The sequence below is a fragment of the Herpailurus yagouaroundi genome, unplaced genomic scaffold, assembly GCF_014898765.1.
Source record: "Herpailurus yagouaroundi ecotype Mexico unplaced genomic scaffold, PumYag 186, whole genome shotgun sequence".
In the NCBI taxonomy this organism is placed as follows: Eukaryota; Metazoa; Chordata; class Mammalia; order Carnivora; family Felidae; genus Herpailurus; species Herpailurus yagouaroundi.
Window position 1 is genome coordinate 44,404,205 of NW_024412417.1, and position 20,496 is coordinate 44,424,700.

Consider the following 20,496-nt stretch of genomic DNA (forward strand, 5'->3'; position numbering starts at 1 on the left):
AGGATGAAGCGCAGCATCCTTAGTATACTTTACACAGTTTAAGATAGAGTCCCTGCTACTTCCCCAGGCTTCTGTCCTGCTGCTTCCCACCACAGAGCCTATATTCTACTAGAAATATATATATATATATACACACACACACACACATATATATATATATACACACACACACACATACCTCAGGGAGCTCCACACTCTTATAACCATTTCCTTTCTAACTGCTAGGAGATGGTCATTCTTGAAATGGGAACAATACTCGAAGGAATGAAAGCCGTTGCTCCAAGCCGATTCAGCCTAATGTCTTTTAAAGCAATTTCCTAAAGACTCTCTGGATACTGGAGGCAGCTATTTGCTGCCAAAGAGAATAATGCACTAGTAATTCACTAGCATACAACCAAGAGATCAGCCATCATCGGGACGATTAAAAAACAATCGTGAAAACAAACAAGAACGGAATTGTCCTTGACCAACTGGTAGTTATTTCTGGATTATTTCTTTTTTACCTACCAATATCAGAGAGAGAGAGAGAGAGAGAGAGACAGAGAGAGATGGTCTATTCAGTCGTAATTTTATTGTTTTAACTCAGTCCAAGCATTATGTAAATTGTACATAAACTATAAACACAAGCTACCCCTGGGGATCACAGTTCTATAAACAGTGCCTTGGGATGGATTTGTTATGCACATTACGTAAAGATCAGTATTTCACGTTTTATTTGACTTTATCAACTTTTTAGGGGGGGAAACTTAAACAGATTCAGTGATTCTATCTGAGGGCTGCAAAACCATTGTACGGAGTCAGCCAGTCAACAGGAAGTAAACATACCCTTGGTTCCTTCTGTCCAGCATGGAGAGCTCAAATGCGCCCATGGAATACAGTGGACAGTGTTGCCTACACCGTTTGTGGAGGATGGTGTAAATGGCTGAGCAAAGAGTGAGCACTTTGAAGCCAAACCGACTCCAAATAACATGCCAGCCTGTCATTCCTTAACTGTGTGGCCTTAGGCAAATTATTTATTCTCTAAGTCTCAGTTCCTCTGCTGCAAATTGAGAATAAGAAACCTACCTATGTCACACAACTATAGGGACAAATGAGAAAAGGTCAAGTGGTAAGTACAGAGGACAGTGCCTAACAGGGACTCAGTCATAGCTCCCTCTTCTTACGTGAGTTTTATATCTGTTCTTCCTCCTCATCTCTTCTTTTATGTTTCTGTAGCAAAATATCCAAATTCTCTAAGGAGTCACATCAAATCTCATGCATTCAACTACAACCTTCATGCCAATAACACCTGTACTTCTATCCTCAACCCAGACCCTTCCCAAAACCCAGTCTCCTGAAGAGACACCATACTACAGCTCTAAAAACTTAGCCCTTTCCCCCTCTATTCCCCTGTGTTTGCAAGTAGCATCATTATCCATCCCGTCACCCCAAAAGGAATCAGGGTCATCCAGATTCAACATGCTCCCTTAACACCCAAAGCGAATCCATCACCAAGATCTGTCCATCCTAAACCCGCAACAGCTCTAGAATTTGCTCACTCCACCTGCAGGCCCTATCAGGTCTTCCCTGGAAAACAAAACACTGACAACACAAGATGCTGGAGAGGATGTGGAGCAACAGAACTCTCACTCGCTGCTGACAGGAATGAAAAATGGCACACTCCCTAGGGAAGACAGATGGGCGGTTCCTTACAAGACTAGATATACTCTTACCCTGTGATCCAGAACGATGCCCCTTGGTATTTACCAAATGAGTTGAAAACATGTCCCCATGAAAACCTGCACACTGACATTTATAGCAGCTTACTTCATAACTGCCAGAACTTGGGAATCAACCAAGATTCCTCCACTAGGCGAACGGAGAAACTGGACCGTCTGGATAATGAAATATTATTCAGCACTAAAAAGGGATGAGCTATCAAGTCATAAAATGCATGTTGGAAACTTAAATGCAAATCACTAAGTGAAAGAAACCCACCTGAGGAGGCCACAGACTGTATGATTCCAACTATACGACATCCTGAAAAAAGGCAAAACCATGGAGATAGTTAAGGAATTAGTGGTTGCCAGGGGATGAAGGAGAAACAGATGAATAGGCAGAGCATGGAGACCTTTCAGGGCAGGGAAACTATTCTGTGTGGTCCTAAAGTGGTGGATACAGGCCATTACAAATTTGTCCAAACCCATAGAATATACACCACCAAGAGACAACCCTGATGTAAGCTACGGACTTTCAGTGCGAATGATGTTGTCGTGTAAGTTCATCAACTGTAACAGATGTATCACTGGGGTACAGGATGTTGATGGTGGAAAATGTTGTGCATGTGGCAGTGGCGGCGGGGGGGGGGGGGGTCAGGGGATACATGAAAACTCTCTGTAGTTTCTGCTCAATTTTGCTGTGAATGTAAAAATGCTCTAAAAAGTGAAGTCTCTTAAAAATAAACAAGAAACAAAATAGCCTCCCATCTAGCTATGTGGCCCTATCATGGGGCCCTATCTAACAATCTGCCACAGAGCCTAAGAATGATTCCTATGCAAAAAAACTAATCAGGGTAACTCGACATCAAAACTTTTCAAATTAAAGGGTTCTGGACAAAGGGTTAGCAAGGGTCTCCCCTTCTGCATTAAGATCCTGACCACTGGACAAACTTTCTAGGTCGGCTTTCCTGGAAACAGAGTGATAGTTCATGTCAACTGTAGCACTAAACTATACTGCCTACTGTAAAATGACCCCAGTTGGGCAGATTTTGCATCTGGACTGGGTGAACTATGGATACTTGATAGGGTGCCTTACTTTCTATTCCCAAAATATGTTAATGTGTGGTCCGAGCATGTGACTTCAGGGATTTTACAAGTGATGCCTATGGAGTTTTTAAAGAGATAAATGGCTCCTGAAAGGCATGAGGCTCTTTAAGCCAGGGGGAACGTGCACCATCCAATGTGGGTTGTTCCTCTTGGCACCTCAACTGTCTGCTGTATGGCTGCTGCCAAGGCTCCTCTGAAGAGGAACACCTGTGTCTCCCGAGATGGCAGGTGCCAAGGGCGGTCTACGGCTGCCCCGTAACTCTGAATGTCTGCTCGAGGCTAAGAAGACTCTACGGCTGGCCCTTGCCTCTCTTTCAATCCTCACACCCTCTCCCTTTCTACCCTGCTCAGTAGGATGAATTATTTACATTTGCCAGCAAGTGTCACGTGATCTCTTTCCTCCAAACCCTCCTGAGTGTCCTCACTTCTTTGTTGTCACCTTCCCACACTCTTCCTACACTCAGCCCCATGGTTACCTCCCCTGGGGACTCCCATCCACACCATGCCCCACACCAGGTGAAGAACCCCTTCACTTGGCTCCCACTTCACCACTGATCTTCCCTGCCGTATATTATCATCATCTGTTTATTTATCCGCTTGTTCACTATGAGTCCCCCACCTTGATGGCTGTTAAGATCTGCCCCTTGGTGGTTCCCAAAGCCATTTTTGTAAACCTGAGCTGATCACGTCACTCGCGATGGTGGGCACTGCCAGTTTCTTATCCAATGTTTATCCTCGCTAAACAGAACCCTGATTTTTTTTTTGTTTGTTTTTTTCTGACACAACCACATGCCCAGATAAGCACCTCTTCAAATGTCTCTTTGGTCAGTGGTGGCCACGAGACCTAGTTCAGACCAAGGAGATATTAGTGAAAATCTCCTGGATGCGTTTAGGAAAAAGCTATTGTTTTCTTGATCTAAAGAGATGAACATGGCTGACACACGCCTCTTCTCTTGGCCTTTCCTGCCCCCTACGTATCTGGGATACGGGCACCATGCCTGATAGTAGAGAAGAGGTCTCATAAGCCTGCATCTGAAAAAGCTACATGCTAAAAATGGCAGGAGGAAGCCGGGGTCCTTAATGATTTCCCACAAGAAACTATACAAGCCGACCTATTGTTACATGAGAAAAATACAGCTCTATTTGGATTTGCCACGGTCTTTCTGTTGCTACAGAGGAACCCAGTTCTGAGTGATGCACAACCACACATGCTTCTCCCGCAAGACACGACCTCAACCCATTGCCATGACACCTCTTTCCATTCTGATGCCTGCAAACCTTATCGCCCCCACCTCCTACCACCTCCTCGTCACCACATGCTCTGGGAGCCCTCGTCATTCCAGCCGGTCTACGAACCAGTCCCCTGGAAACCCCATGTGGTGCATTCTTCTGCCTCAGAATGGCTCTTCCCCACCAGCCCCAGCCTGTAGAGGTACAAGTGGCCCATCCAAACCAAGGTAGACATCACCTCCTCCACAGCACCTTCCTTGATTCTCTAGTTCCTCTCTCTCCCCTGACCTTCCAGAGACCACTCCATGGCTGTTCTTGCTATAGCAATTAATGAATTCCTTTTAGATCCCTTGTCTTAATCATCTGCCTTCTCATCCATACCTTGAAACCTGTAGAACAGTGCTCTTGCCTTATCAGGCACTCAAAATATGTTTAAAGGTACTTCTAAATCCATGACCTCTACCTACTAAAGCTGTGACCTTTACCTTTCTAAATTATTTATCTGTAAAACAGAGACATCCCTAGGGCCACCAGGTAACACAACTCTAAGGGATATTGGGCCCTACCCTCAGGTGTGTGTAGAATAAAATGTGAATTGCATTCTTGGAGTTGTGCACTTTACAAATTAAAGACTTAAATGCATGCAAAGTGCTTAACGTAATGCCTTTCTAAAATAAGTTCAATAACCTTTGCTATTGGGATGATGAGGAAGATAATGATGATGATTATACCTTTGTTTGTATCCTCAGCACTAGACTTGGGCCAAGACAGGTGCTCAGTAACAGTTCCTGGATGAATAAATGAAATAAAATCCAGGTCTTGGTTCTAAGCTATAAAGCCCCTTGAAGTCTCTGCTCAAAAAGACACAGAATCAAATGGTATCCCTGGGTACCTAATTTTTCCACCAAAGTAACTCCTGATGTTTATTCCCTGGAGCTTACCCCCACTAGCAAACTCAATGCCTCCTTCTGAGCGAGTGAGACCCTGAGGCGGGGACTTTCCAGAGAGGTTCTCCTGGGGACCAACCACACAGGCTAGACTGGGCTAATAATAAACAAGGCTAAACAATGCGGACGTTGGCTGAGTCCGGACGCCCACGGACCCTGGGGAGTTTAGCTCTGGATCTATCATTCCTGAAAATGTAATCTTCTCATGCAGCTTCCACAGGGACTCTCTGGGAAATGAGAAGGCTGGAGTGAAGTAACAGCCACTCTCAGCCATTGTCAGCTCAGGGGGACCTGGTATGGGGAGCAGCTCTCAGCCTGCCTCAGCTGTTCTGATCCACCGGTTCCATAACACCTGCACTTTGATGTACTGGGATTGCCCCACTTCTGTGGGCTGGTGCGCCCAGATTGTACAGGAAAATCCCATCTGAGCAATTAAATGACACAAATATTTAGTGTACAACTGTGGTAGGAAAGCAGTGTAGACAAAGAGAGACTGCGAAATACGTCTACCTTCAATTCCACACCGCCTCCTAGGGAAGACCCCACGTGCATGCATGCGTACGCAGCTACTAAAAGAGAGAAGGCAAGCTAGCATATATGAGGGGACGTAGGCATGAGACGGGCTCCAAGAAGAAGCAAATTCAAAGGGAAGAGAAATGATTTCTAAGTGGAAGGAAGCCCAGCAGAAAGGACACTAGGAATGATCTCTTCAAGCCTTTTCATTTTAAAAATGGGGGAACTGAGCCTAAAAGAAGCAGGACCACTCATCCCAGCACCAGTGTGCACTGTCCTCCGAGCACTCTGAGTGTCTCCGTTGAATAACATGGCCTCAGAGAATAGCTTTGGAATCAAATGGCCCCGGGTTGACAGGAAACAGCAGATGTGGGCAAGGATGTGGAGAAACGGGAACCCTCTCGCACTGCTGGTGGGAATGCAAACTGGTGCAGCCACTCTGGAAAACAGTATGGAGGTTCCTCAAAAAGTTAAAAATAGAACTACCCTATGACCCAGCAATTGCACTACTAGGAATTTATCCAGAGGATACAGGAGTGCTGATCCAAAGGAGCACATGCACCCCAGTGTTTATAGCAGCGCTATCAATAATAGCCAAATTAGGGAAAGAGCCTAAATGTCCATCCACTGACAAATGGATAAAGAAGATGTGATATATGGGGCGCCTGGGTGGCTCAGCTGGTTAAGCACCTGACTTCAGCTCAGGTCATGATCTCACAGTTCGAGGGCTCGAGCCCCACGTCAGGCTCTGTGCTGACAGCTCAGAGCCTGGAGCCTGCTTCAGATTCCGTGTCTCCCTCTCTCTCTGTTCCTCCCCTCCTCATTCTCTGTCTCCCTCTGTCTCTCAAAAATAAATAAACGTTAAAAAATTTTTTAAAGAAGATGTGAGATATATATATATATATATATATATATATATATACACACACACACACACACACACACACACATATACATATACACACAATGGAATATTACTCGGTGATCAAAAAGAATGAAATCTTGCCATTTGCAACAACGTGGTTGGAACTAGAGGGTATTATGCTAAGCAAAATAAGTCAGAGAAAGACAAATATTCTATGATTTCATTCATAAGTGGAATTTAAGAAACAAAACAGAAGAACATAGGGGAAGAGAAGGAAAAATAAGATAAAAACAGGGAGGGAGACAAACCGTAAGAGACTCTTAAATACAGAGAACAAACCGAGGGCTGCTGGAAGGAGCCCTGCTGGAAGGAGGTAGGGGGGCAGGAATGGGCCGAATGGGTGATGGGTATTAAGGAGGAAACTTGTTGGGATGAGCACTAGGTGTTATATGTAAATGATGAACCACTAAATTCTATTCTTGAAATGATTATTACATATATGTTAACTTGTATTTAAATGAAAAATTAAAATTAAAATAAACCTTTAAAACATGGCTCTGATTTGGAGTTTGGGCTCTGAGACTGATCTTCTATGAAATTTCTGGCAAGCCACCCAATCTCCCCAAGCTTCAGCGTCTTCATTTCTGAAAAGGGACAGGTAAGGATGTTTTTTGTCTCATAAATCTGCTATGAAGATTACATGAGAAAATCCATGTTAAGTGTCTGAACCAGGGAAAGTGTTCACATATTTGTTGAATGAATGCATGCATGCACGAATGAATGAATGTTTAAGAGCACTGTCTGGCAGAGAAAGAAAAAAGAAATGACTGAGTGTTATTTCTGGCTTCTCCCAACTCAACCCACTAGAAAAACACAAGTTCCAGGAGAGAGGGACCAAGTCTGTCCTGTTCTCAACAGCAACCCCAGCCTGCAGCATGATGTGTGGCATATAATATGTACTTTATCAAACTTCCTTTACTAACAGATTAGCCATTCTTTCTCTAGTCTTTTGTCACGTATCAGGCATTTTGCTAAATATTTTGCATACATACAGTAGGCATATCATTTCATCGTCCAGGCCACCTAGGAGAAAAGTGGCCTTATTATCCTTGTCTTACAGATGAAGAAACAGATTCAGAGAAGTTCAATAATTTTCCAAGTCGGAGCTAGTGGCAAAGTTGGAACACGGCCAGGACTTTGTGAACCCAAATGCTCTCCTTGTAACCTTCAGATAAATGTGTTTGCACATCGCTGCTGGGTGCATCAGGGCCGGGAGTGGGGCTGAGCGAATAGGAACAGAGACAGGCTGGGAACAGAACATGACCATCACACCCAACAGCCTCTCACAGGATGATGCTGTGGTCAAGCTAAGCCCAGCTGCTGTGGGAGGCCAGAAGGAACGGATGGAAACAACCATCAGAGCAACAGGGAAAGGCTTTTCCAAAGAGATGACAATCGAGTTGAATCTGAATCAGTAAAGAGGTTGCCCAGATGAAGCTGTGGGGGTGTGCGTGTGTGTGTGTGTGTGTGTGTGTGTGTGTGTGTGTGTGAGGGGCAAAAACACATTGTGCTGAAATTGTAAACAGATCAACCAGCCCCCTGTTCGAGGACCCCTCACTCTCCGTTTCCCTGGCAGCCGTAACCAGGACCCCATGTTTACATGCAAAGGAAGCTTCTGGCCCAGTGCACACCACCTTCCTGTGTGACTCGCAATACAGGCAACCCAGCCTGACTTTTAACTTAAGGTGAAATACATATTAAAAGTAATATACTGGGGCGCCTGGGTGACTCAGTTGGTTAAGCGTCTGACTTTGGCTCAGGCCATGATCTCGCGATTTGTGAGTTCGAGCTCTGTGTCGGCTCTGTGCTGACAGCTCGGAGCCTGGAGCCTGCTTTGGATTCTGTGTCTCCCTCTCTCTCTGCCGCTCCCCTGCTCACGCTCTGTCTCTCTCTGTCTCAAAAATAAATAAAACATTTTAAAAAATTTTTTAAATAAAAGTAATATATTGATTTTAAGCTTAATGTATATAATCTATTACATCAACAGACCAAGAGTTTTGACACATACATTAATCACTGACTTCTGAATGAAAATATCCAGGAGACACTCAGTTAAACCACACAAAGGAGAAATGACAGATCTGTAATCCCAGTAAATGTTTTTTTTTCTCTTTTTGGTCTGACATAGTCAATAAAGTATAAATGCAAAAAGGTAAACACCTAAAATTTTGAGCATTTACCTGAACAACTAGGGAGAACACAGATTGCCCTGAATTACTTCTTGTTTTTTGTTTTTTTTAACCTAAGCAGTCTCCTAATTCTCTAAAGAGTCCTTCGAAATAAACATGCTTGCGGTTTTCATGCACAGTCCAGCATCAAACGACGTTGGAAACAGACCTGATATTAGGGATCGTCAAGCAAATCTCCGCCTCACCCTCTTCACATTCCAAGTCAAACAGAAGCTTCCCCGCTTCCCCAAATTCACACACAGCTGAGTGCTTAAAAGCCAAATACTTTGAACAGTTCTTGAGTTTTGTTCTGTGTTTTTTGCTTTGTTTTGCTTTTTATGATCTAGAGCTGACTTTTAAATGCCCTTCACAAGGGACACCTGCAGGGTGGCTGAAAAGGGACACGCCTTGGGGTCAGATGGACTTGAGAGAACCTCTCCAGGCTTTGTCTCCTGCTAGCTGTGGGTCTGTGAGCAAGTTACTGCCCCTCTCTGTGCCGGGGCCTCCTCAGCCCTAAAGAGGGCTGGTACTAGCTGCTGTATGGGGATCAAATACAAGTAGCACCAGGGAAAGTACTTAACGACAGTCACCAGCATGTTGTAGGTCCTTAGAATGAGCTTCCTTTCCCTCCCATCTGCACCACCACGTAATCTGATTCTGACCTGTCACTTAAAGATGATTTATGATCATTTTTGTCTCCGTCATCTCCATGCTCTTGGGAAGAAGGGGAAAGAAAGAAAACCAAGGAAATCTATTCTATTATTCAGAAGCAATTAAATTAATATTCATTTTATTCTCCCAAAAGGCCAACACAAGTCAGCATGTTAAAATACCGAGCTTGATGAATTCTACCTTGGGCACAAGATGCCAAGGATAATCTTATCTTTAAACACTTCCTTTAAACAAACTAAAAAAAAAAAAAAAAAAGCCAATTTATTCTTCAGCATATTTTATGTTCTGATTTAAGATCAACAAGTTTTCCCAAAAACCACCAGTTTGGTTCTCTGCTCCTTTCCTACAGTAACATCTCAGCTATGATGATATGTGCCCAGAAATTAAATTTCCAGAAAACTGATACCAACTCCTTTAACACTAAATACTTTGCTATTTAATTTTAGCAATTTCTGATGCAACTCATTTTAGAAAGTAGACTCCCCTGCCTTATTTCAACAGAGTTTACAGACTGTGATTTAGTTTTTCCTTGATGACTCATTGTCACACTTCTGAAAACATAAGTGATGGCTTATCACTTAGCATCTGATGCCCTCGAAGACCCCTACAGCATGAACATCTCTGAAGTTACAGCATGGATACCCCATGGTTAACCCCACAGAGCCATGGACATGTTCCACTCACAAAGAGTCTCATCCAGCCTCCTCACTTTCTATAGCAGAAGGTCAATCTCACCACCATTTAGTTGACATTGCAGTAGACACATTAGCCTTTAATCAGAATACTGATTAATCACCTACTGGGTGCCAAGTACTATAAGAGATTTGATTTAGCTTAGTTTATTTATTTTTATTTTTTCACTTAATTTTCATTAAAAATTCCTTATGGTGGCGCCTGGGTGGCTCAGTCAGTGAGCGTCCAACTCCTGATTTCATCTCAGGTCCTGATCTCAGAGTTGTGGAATCGAGCTCCACGTGGGGCTCTGGGCTGACAGTGCAGAGCCTGCTTGGGATTCTCTCTCTCTCTCTCTCTCTCTCTCTCTCTGTGCCCCTCCCCCGCTTGTGCAATTGTGCTCGCTCACTCTCTCTCTCCCAAAAATAAATACATAAACATTTAAAAAATCCTTATAGGCTGCCTATTACCATTGTTTTAAAGAAACTAAGGTCACTGCAGATAAAGTAGCACACAATATCCCAGAGAAAAGCTGGAATTATTAGCGGGTTATTGGAAAGAGTATTGTGGAAGCTGCACACCAAAGAACCCCCCAAGTGGAGTAAGGAGGGGTTATAGAAAAAGAGGGTTAATGAATTAAAAGAGGAGAGATCACTGGCCAGAGATTTCTATGAAATAAAAAATGGCATTAGTGGAAGAATTCAGCAAGTGAAGCTAAGAGAGAAGGCGATGTTCAACAAATGATTTGGTATATATAACAAGTGTGATGTGTGAATGAAGGTATGGCTGAGTGGAGGGCAGAAAAAGCTATCTAAGCTGAGAAGGTGAAGGCCAAGGTGCTACAAGAGTCATTGAGCTGGACTTGGAAGGCATTCAAGATAACAGCAGGACTCAGGGTGGTGAGGAAAACCATGGTCCCGGTACCAGAATGTTCAGTGACTGGAGAGCAGGGTGTGAGCAAAAGGCCAGTGCATGACTGGTTGGGCTGGTAGGTACCTGTGTAGCTGGGACCCTACAGTAATTTGCCCTGACCAATGATGCTTTTAAGAGATGAGCAGCAGGGGCACCTGGGTGGCTCAGTCGGTTAAGCGTCTGACTTCGGCTCAGGTCATGATCTCATGGTCTGTGAGTTCGAGCCCCACGTCGGGCTCTGTGCTGACGGCTCAGAGCCTGGAGCCTGCTTTGGATTCTATGTTTCCCTTTCTCTGCCCCTTCCCCACGCATGCTCTGTCTCTCAAAGATGAAAAAATGTTTAAAAAAAAAAAAAAAGAGAGAGAGATGAGCAGGAGAAGGTACCGCTAAATCAGGAAGGGAATCCACAGCAGGGTTCTTTGGGTTCCCAGCGATACAAAGTTCAGGGAGATTTTTTTTTATAGTATGTTTTCGTGACTTCCTTAGGGCACAGACATCCTATGAGGATCACAGGGTGTTATGACTGAATGTCATAAGCCCCAAAGCAGCATCTTTGTCTTAAAGACTCGGGGTGGAGGGCTGTAGTGGAAATATCAATTAGAATGTAGCGGACGTAACCAGTGCCCCACCTTGACGCCTTCTATCAGGCTGGGACACCCATCCCCCAGCTGCTGTGTTAGCTGTTAACAACCCACCGTTGCTCTGTTCTCCCAAGAATTTTCCTCGGCTGATCCAGGCTGCTTTGCCCAGGAATACCTTGGTGGATATGTTTCCCGGAATCGGATCCATGGAAATGACCTTGCCTCAAGGTGGAAAATGCTGTAGGACCACGTGTGCTCCAGAGCTCCCTGTGTGAGCCGGCAGAGCCGATAGGACTGCATGGACGTCTCTGCCCCTCTTCTTCCCTATCCAGCTCTCCTTTCATCCGAGAGCACCCTTCAGTCAAGCACCTGTCCAGGAGCCACTTCAGGCTCTATATTAAGGATGTAGGCAGTAGGTCTACATCTCAGGATCTAAGCTAGGACTATCCCTTGAGGCTGAGTACCCGTCCAGGGTCAGGTGGCTAACACATGTCAGAACCAGGGAAACCAACCGGGCTGGTTTGGCCAGGACTGGGGGTGGGCATTCCCAGCAGGCAAAATGTGCAGTTTTCAAACCAGAACAGTCAGTCCCAGGAAAAAGGAGACTAGACGGGTCAGGGTAACCCTGAACTGGAAGGCCACCATCGGACCAGGAGTTCTCAATGCGACTCGCACAAGGCTATGGTTGTTTGTTTTTAAACGGAAAAGGCGTCATTCCATTATCGAAGATTCCTGGTATTTTTTTTTTCTTCTATATGTGCTTTGAGAAATATTGGCCGCAGGCTCACTGAGTGCCAGGAAACGTTCTAAGTGTTTGGTGCAGCTGTAAACAGGGCGAAGTCCCTGCAACCGCGGAGCTCACCATCTTACAGAGGAGAGAGTCAATAAGAAAGGCAAACAAATACATCTGTAATAATAACACCAACGCTTATGCAGGGATGAATGCTATGGAGAAAAACCCAGCAAGTTCCGTGGCTGGAGACTAGAGGCAGCTGTTTGGCCGCGGTGGTCCAGGAAGACCCCTAAAAGGAAAGTCTTAGATGAGGGTTTGAAGGAGTCATAGAAATGTCAGATGGAGATCTGTCCTAGCCAGCAATGCGGGAACACGGTTGAGAAGCCCTGAAGGCACGAGGAAGCTATCGAGTGTGCATTTGTGTTTTGTGTTTTAGTTTTGCAAGGGCAGTGGGAGACAGAGCTGGTGATAAAAGGACGTCTTCGTCTCCTCATTCTATACACCTCCCTTGGGTGATCACTTCAACTCCCATGCTCTCAATTAGCGTCCATGTGCTGATGATTCCCCAAGTCTATATTCAGCCAAGAACTCTATTCTGAGTTTGCCTGATATCTCTAATTGCCGAAAATGTACATAGATGTCCTCAGAGACCTAAAAGTCTATTAATTCCACACAGAACTCATCATTTGCCCCTCAAGATCTGTTATTTCGCCTGCGTCCCCAGGCCAGCGGACAGCAACAAGGCCATTCCATCAGACCAGGTCAGAAGACTGAGTGTCATCCCTGAGGCCTCTCCACTGTTAGACACCGTATCCCGGGTGGTCCCATACTTCCTAACATTCTACTGCCTTAATATCTCTCCAGTTTGTTCTCTCTTCCCCCTATTACCTTAACGTTGGCTGCAGCCATCATTGGCTCCATACACCCGGATTTCCTGCCATCACCAAGTTTCTATGCTTCCCATCTTATGCCCCTCCGATGCACTCTCTATACTGTAGCCTCAATCCAAAATGCCCAGGGGTACCTGTCTTCCCAGGATAAATCCTTTCACTGCTGAACAAAGCTGGAGGCATCACGCTTCCTGATTTCAAATTATATGACGAAGCTGTTGTAATCAAAACAATATGGTACTGACATAAAAACAGACACACGTGCCCATGGAACAGAGTAGAGAGCCCAGAAATAAACCCACACATGTATGTTTAACTTATCTTTCACAAGGGTGTCAAGAAGGCACAGTGAGGAAAGAATAGTCTCTTCAATCAATAGTGTTCATGAAACTTGATATTCGCGTGAAAAGAGTAAAACTGAACCCTCATCTTACACTATGCACAAAAAGCAAAATGGATTGGACTTACACATACACCCGGAACCGAAAAACTCCTAAAATAATAAATAGGGGAAAAGCTCTGGACACCGGTTTGGCAATGAGTTTTTTGGATATGATACTAAAAGTGCAGGCAATCAAAGCAAAAATAAACAAGTGGGATTACACCAAATTAACAGTCATCTGCATCACAAAGGAAACAGTCCACAGAATGGAAAGGCAACCTACAGAAAAGGAGGGTATAGATCTGATAGATGGCTAATATCCAAAATATATATGGGACTCATACAACTCAATAGCAAAAAATACCCAAATAACCCAATCATGGGGCACTGGCTGGCTCAGTCAGTTAAGCATCTGGCTCTTGATTTTAGCTCAGGTCATGATCTCATGATTCATGAATTCTGGCCCCACATCAGGCTCTGGGCTGTCAGTTGAGGATTCTCTCTTTCTCCCTCTCTCTCTGTCCTTCTCTCTCTTTCTCTCTCTATCTCAAAATAAATAAAAATAAACTTAAAAAAAAAAACAAAGAACCCAATAAAAAAAATAGGCAGGGGCGCCTGGGTGGCTCAGTCAGTTAAGCATCCGACTTTGGCTCAGGTCATGATCTCACAGTTCGTGGGTTTGAGTCCCGTGTTGGGCTCTGTGCTGACAGCTCAGAACCTGGAGCCTGTTTCAGATTCTGTGTCTCCCTCTCTCTCTGACCCTCCCCTGTTCACACTCTGTCTCTGTCTCAAGAATAAATAAACATTAAAAAAAATAGGCAAAGGACTTGAATCAATGTATTTTCAAAGAAGGTCCATTTGTATGTCTTCTCGACTGTCTTCAGGGGATACATGAAAAAGTGTCCAACATCACTCATCATCAGGGAAATGCAAGTCAAAACTATAATGAGATATCACTTCACACCTGTTAAAATGACTATTATTTAAAAAAAAATTAAGGTAAGAGTTTGATGAAGAGGTAAAGAAACAGGAACTTTGGAGCACTGTTGGTGGGAAAGTAAATTGGTATAGTCATTATGGAAAACAGCATGAAGGCTTCTCAAAAGATTAAAAATGGAATCACCCTCAGCAATCTCACTTCTCACTATATGCCCAAAGGAATTTAAATCAGGATCTCTAAGATATACCTACACTCACCATAGCATTATTCAGAGTAGCCAAGATACGGAAACAAACTAAATGTCCATCGGTGTCTACATAAGTAAAGGATAAATGGTCTATACATAAAATGGTCTATTACTCAGTCTTAAAAAAAAAAAAAAAGGAAGTCCTGCTATTTGTGACAATATGAATAGACCTGACATCATGCCATGTGAAATAAACCAGGCACAGAAAGACAAATACTATCTGATCTCACTTAAGTGTAGAATCTAAAACAGTCAAACTCACAGAAGCAGAGGGTAGAACGGTGGTTATCAGAGGCTGGGGCTGGTCGAGGCGTACAAAGTGTCAGTTATGCAAGATAAACAAGATTTGGAGATCCAATGCACAGCATGGTGACGACAGCTAACCGTACTGTACTGTATACTTGAAATTTGCTAAGTGGTCTCATCACGTCTGATTTTAATTTTACAAAGAGCCTTCTAGTTGCCACGTACAGAGTAGACGGGTGGGGGGGTCAGTTCAGAGCCTGGTGTATTAGTCCAGGTGAGAGAGAAAGGGCTGGAACCAGAGTGGTTGCTGTGGGGATAGAAAGAAAGCCCTTAGCGTCACCATGAGCCCTCCCTCCCCTTGACCTGCACCAATGGTCGAAAGTGGTCCACTGATATCTCTTTGACAAATGATACGTATGTTCATTTATCTGATGCTTCTCCCTCTTTCCCTCCTCAGCGTTCCTTCTTTCACTACTTTCTGTCCATCATGCAGACAGGAAGAGTCATCCCAACTCTCACTGCCTGAATTCAGTCATGTTTTATCTGCCAAGTGTCCTAAGACGCCACCATATTTCTCAGCTGACCCATCTTCTAGAATCCAACCTCTACTCTGCAGCTAGAGGGAGAGCGTTCTGCCCAACTCCAAACCTTTCCATGGCTCTGCTGACCTTAAGTTTAGAGCACAAGCTCCTTAATGCGGCTCCTAAAACTCTCAGAGATGTAGCCCCTCACTACCTCCCCAGCCTCAAGGGACACCATTCCATTCCTTATGTTCCAGTCCTGCGCATCTGTTTCATTTCTTTGTTACCTCTTACTTCCAGGGATTTCCATGTCACTTCCTCCTTCTGATGGCCCTTCCCTCCAGTCTCCCCCGGGCTACATGGGGCACATCCCTGGCTCGTTCGCAGTTGGCCCTCAGGGCCTGGCATGCCGAGTGGGACGCAGCATTCTACTGATTCAGATCTCCTGTACTGGGCACCCCACAGCGCCTGTCCATCCACACCAGAGGTGGAAAGCCACAGGAAAGGGTGGTGGCCCATGGCATCAGTTTCCTTTGTGGTGCTAGAATCTCCCTCAGGAATCACTCCTGAGGTGGGTGCAACTACCTAGAAGTGATTCATGTCTGAGCACAAACATTTCATGCTGCTGAGTACCCAGAGCCTGGGAAGCTCAGCAAATATTAGAGATGTCTACAAATCTCCTCCAGCTCGCCCAGTAAGATCGGGCTTTATCCATACAGTTTCTTGTATTTTGAATGAAGGTGATCTTTCAGCGTGGACTGAGAAGCAGAGCATCTTGCCTGGGGCTGGATAAGAACTGGGCTGGGACAAAGATGGGTGGCATGCACGTCCTAAGTCCCAGGGTCCTCTTGAGGGACACTGGCCTTCTAGACTGGGGAGAATTCTAAAAGAAGGGAAATATGGTGGTTATGGTGAATTAAAATGTAGAGTCTTGGACAAGTGATGATTCTTGACCAAAAGGACAGCCAAGAGCCACAGATGTGGCTTTGGTGAAGAGAAACGTAGACTAGGATATGGAAACACTGAAACAGCAGAGCCAGACGGAGCCATGGAAATCATCCAGGCCATTTACAGATGAAGAAACTGAGGCCCAGAACCTGAGGTGAGGCACAGAGCGACGGTCCATATGCCGTTAGTATCAGAGCTAGAACGAGGGCTCAGTCTGCAAATCTAAATCTTTAGCTTATTCTATTCCCCCATGGTATCTTGCATGAAAAACACAGCTCTGGGTATATTAGTATTCTCTCTCTCTCTCTCTCTCTCTCTCTCTCTCTCTCTCTCTCCCTCTCTCCCTCCCTGTCTCCTTCCCTTTCTCTCTCTGTAAGAAAGGTAGGCAAAATACAAGGAGGAAATGCATCAGGGGCATTTCAAAAAATTCTGAAACCTTCTATTATTGGCAATTATATCTATCATTTGAAAATTACAGATATCATGGCACTTCCCTTACTGTACATCTTCCCGATCCATCTTGAAAGGTAGCCGTTATTATAATGCTATGCAGATATGGCAAAGGGCTGATGGGGACAAAACGACTTACTGAAGGTCACACAGAGCTCACAAGTGGAAGAGACAGAATTTCCAGCCCATCTTGTCTGGTGCTATGTAATCAGACATAGAGATTTTGCTCATTTCCCAGAACAACAACAACAACAAAATTTAAGGAAGATAAATAATGTATTGAGTATAGTATTTTACAGTTTATGAACTGCTTTTACCACACACCTATCCATTCACTCCAAACTCTCAGCATCCCTGTTAGATGGGTAATATCATCCTCATTTTACAAGTGAGGAAACTGAGGCATGAGGAGATCAAGTGTCCTACGTCTGGGTCCCTTACAACCGGATTCAAATCTAGTCTTTCTTGATCCAGTCTATGTCCTGTTCCATAATACTAGAAATCAAGGAAAGAAATTGAAAGGAGACAAATACATTTTGAGTTTAAAATATTCCATCAGATGTTTTCAGCAAATGTTATATGAAGGCCATTCAACACTAGATTACAGTTATTCTAAAGTACCCACTTGAAAAAAAAAATGAGCATTTTAAGGCAAAATATGTGTTTCTGTTCTCCTTCACTGTGCTTCAGTGGGCTGACCCTAATAATGCACAACAACCCAGCAAGCATCCTTCAGGCTTGCTGCACATACTGAGACGGGGAGAATGTGGCCGGGGCAGCCTTGGTGCAAGCCTCTTCCTGGGCATGTGGTCATGTTGAAGGTAAGGCTCCTTCACTTACTCAACTGCTCACCGGGGCAGTTGTATGCCAGATGCTGGGGCCCCAACCATGCTGGAATAAGGCAAGGTTCCCACCCTCAGGAAGCATGAACTCTAGAGACGGCAGACATACGGTCAAGCAATGACCATGTGACACAGCACAGGCTGACAGAGAGCAGGCCCAAAGTGCCGGGGGGGGGGGGGGGGGTGGCGAAGAAGACAGCAGGAAGGCTTCCCATCAGGAGGGGCATTGGAATTGGGTCGCAGAGGGAAGACGAAGTGGGAAATGGTCACTCCAGGCAGAGAGGCCAGCATGACCAAAAGTAGGTGTTTTTTTTTTTAATTTTTTTTTCAATGTTTATTTATTTTTGGGACAGAGAGAGACAGAGCATGAACGGGGGAGGGGCAGAGAGAGAGGGAGACACAGAATCGGAAACAGGCTCCAGGCTCTGAGCCATCAGCCCAGAGCCTGACGCGGGGCTCGAACTCCCGGACCGCGAGATCGTGACCTGGCTGAAGTCGGACGCTTAACCGACTGCGCCACCCAGGCGCCCCCAAAAGTAGGGGTTTAAAAGAGCAGAGAATGGTAGAAGGCAGTCCTGGCTCCTTCCAGAAAATTATGGTTCCCTCACCAATGACGTCAAGCAGAAAGCGTTCAGTCAAATTGGACAAACATTCGGTAAATATGTGCCATTATGGAGCAGAGTTGTGTGAAGGTTAAATCTTGCCCACGAGGAGCTCTGCCCAATGTATCCATCCAACCGGCGTTTAAATTAGTCCCTATTATGTGCAAATCCCTGTTTACACTGTGGGAACGCTTGGTCCAACTCTGAGGTGAGCAGACCTCGATGTTCCCAAACGAGCGTACTGCACTGGATGGCAAAGCTCTTGACTTTCAACATTTGTAAACAGGGATCACATGCTGTGCTGACCCTGATAAGACCCTCTTTGTATCTCCCTGAGTGTATCCTGGACCACACTACAGCATTTCAACTGTGAGTCACTGACCAATATTTCTACCTCCATTTCACGTTTAATGATTTGCTGATCTGAACAAGGGAGTTTCTTCAGAAGATGATGACGATCCTTTTTATTTGCATGGCATGTTAGGTTTCGAAAAGCCTTTCTCCACCCATCCCTTCCATCACCCCACTCAATGGTCACAAGAGCCTGGCAAGGTGCAAGAATTTAGTATCCCCATTCTACAGATGAGAGAGAGGAGCATCTCAAGGTCACACAGCGAGTGTATGGTGGAATGAGAGCTCAAAACCATGTCTTCTGACTCCAGATCTTGTCCTCTTTTCTCTACACCTTACCATCTGCCTGGAATACAATAATCCCATCCTCATTACGACATGAATCCCAGCTGAAATGCTGGTCAAATCACATCCCCTCAGGCAACATAACTACAGCATAAATTAAAAGCCCAATTAAAGAACATGGCCTTTTAACTGGGACTTACCACTGTCCCCTGAGGCTAGGATAAAAAGAGGAAGCCCTACAAAAGTCAGTGGCTGTCCATCCTGGAAATTACCCAGAGACCCACTTACCCATATGCAAGAGCCTGTAGATCCAAATTATTCACCTAACTTTATCTCCCTTCTCTATGTTCTTCTGGGGTCCTGGCCCCCCATGGAACTGGGTCTGGAATCTTTGCCCAAACCTCTGCCCCTCTCTCTAGCCCGCACATGTGGTTAACAGTCCATCCCTCCATGTGGACAGGTGCTTCTCAGCTCTGGCACATCTCTTAATAGCAGGAGCATCAGAACCTGAAGAAAAACCAATGCTTCCCTAGTTCAAATAGAGAACTGAAGCGAAATTCTCTGTCTCCAAGTGGGATAGTCTGCCAATGGCTAGAGCCCTGGGTGGCCAAGGGGACAAAGAGTGTTATTATCCTCGATGTCAGCTTTGTTTTGCTGACAATAGTGGGGTGGGTGGAAGTGGGGGATAGAAATGAGGTGAGGAGGCAGGGAGGGGGCATTTTGATTGCTCACTTATAATTTTCTATCTAGTCCCCCCCCCCACCCCCAACAGTCAAAGGCAATAACATGATGAACTCCAGGGACACCCCTGGGTCCCGAAACAATAATAGTTACTACTTCCCTTGTCCAAATGTCCCCTCCGGTTGCTGGGCTTGAAGGCGACTTTACAGATCAGGAGCTAGTGTGCGCTCTGGTCCCTTTCCATGTCATAGCCGAGCTGCAGTGCCCCCCCACACACACACCCCTGTCCCCAGTCAAGCCACAGGGAGAAGAGGTCTCTGGGTCAGCCCGGATCACAGAGCATCGCTACCACTGCCCGCTTCACCCCAACACGGGCTTCTCCCGAACCTGCCCCGGGGGCGGGGGGGGGGGGGTAGAGGGGGGGCGGTTCACGGGCTCAGAGGACCTGCCTGCACCAGGGTCTGGATGTGCTCCCTCAGCCTCCGTGTGGGACTTCCGCGGGGACCCCCTCACTGACCCAGCAGATCTCCCCGCCTGTCACCCCACATCTCCCCTCCTGCCCTCTCAGACCTGCCCAGATGTGCCTGGAGACCAGAGGACGGTCCGACCGAGGGGGAGACCGAAGGAGACAAACCACATTTCGCGGCGGAATCCCTGTTAAGTAACAGAAAGCCATCCAACTAGCGACCACGCTTCCAGAAACGTCACTGCCACCGAGGAGAGAGTTTGCAGCCGCCGACCCCGAGCGCGCTCACCTACCTGTCTCCCGCTGCAGGGCTCCCCTCGGCTCCGGGCCGCGCCGGCTCGCTCCCTGCCGGCTCTCCGCAGCGGCGGTGGGCGCTCCGCGGGGTCCGGGCGGCCGCGAGCTGGGTCTCCGGTGCCCGCGGCGAGGCTGCCTGGAGGAGGAGCGAGCGCTGCTGCCCGCGCCGCCGCCGCCGCGGTGCTGATGCGGTT

At 45.8% G+C, this 20,496-nt stretch overlaps 1 protein-coding gene across 3 annotated transcripts in view; it reads right to left on the reverse strand.

Moving 5' to 3' along the window:
• Nucleotides 1-20,460, reverse strand: part of FAM135B (family with sequence similarity 135 member B) — a 289,972-nt gene extending 269,512 nt beyond the window's left edge. The window contains exon 1 of one of the 3 annotated variants that reach the window (XM_040494489.1): nt 20,302-20,460. The gene's annotated coding sequence lies outside the window, so the exon portion shown is untranslated. The remainder of the gene's footprint in view (nt 1-20,301) is intronic. The other 2 variants (XM_040494488.1, XM_040494486.1) reach the window with 2 other exon arrangements.
• Between the last annotated feature and the right edge of the window lie 36 nt (nt 20,461-20,496).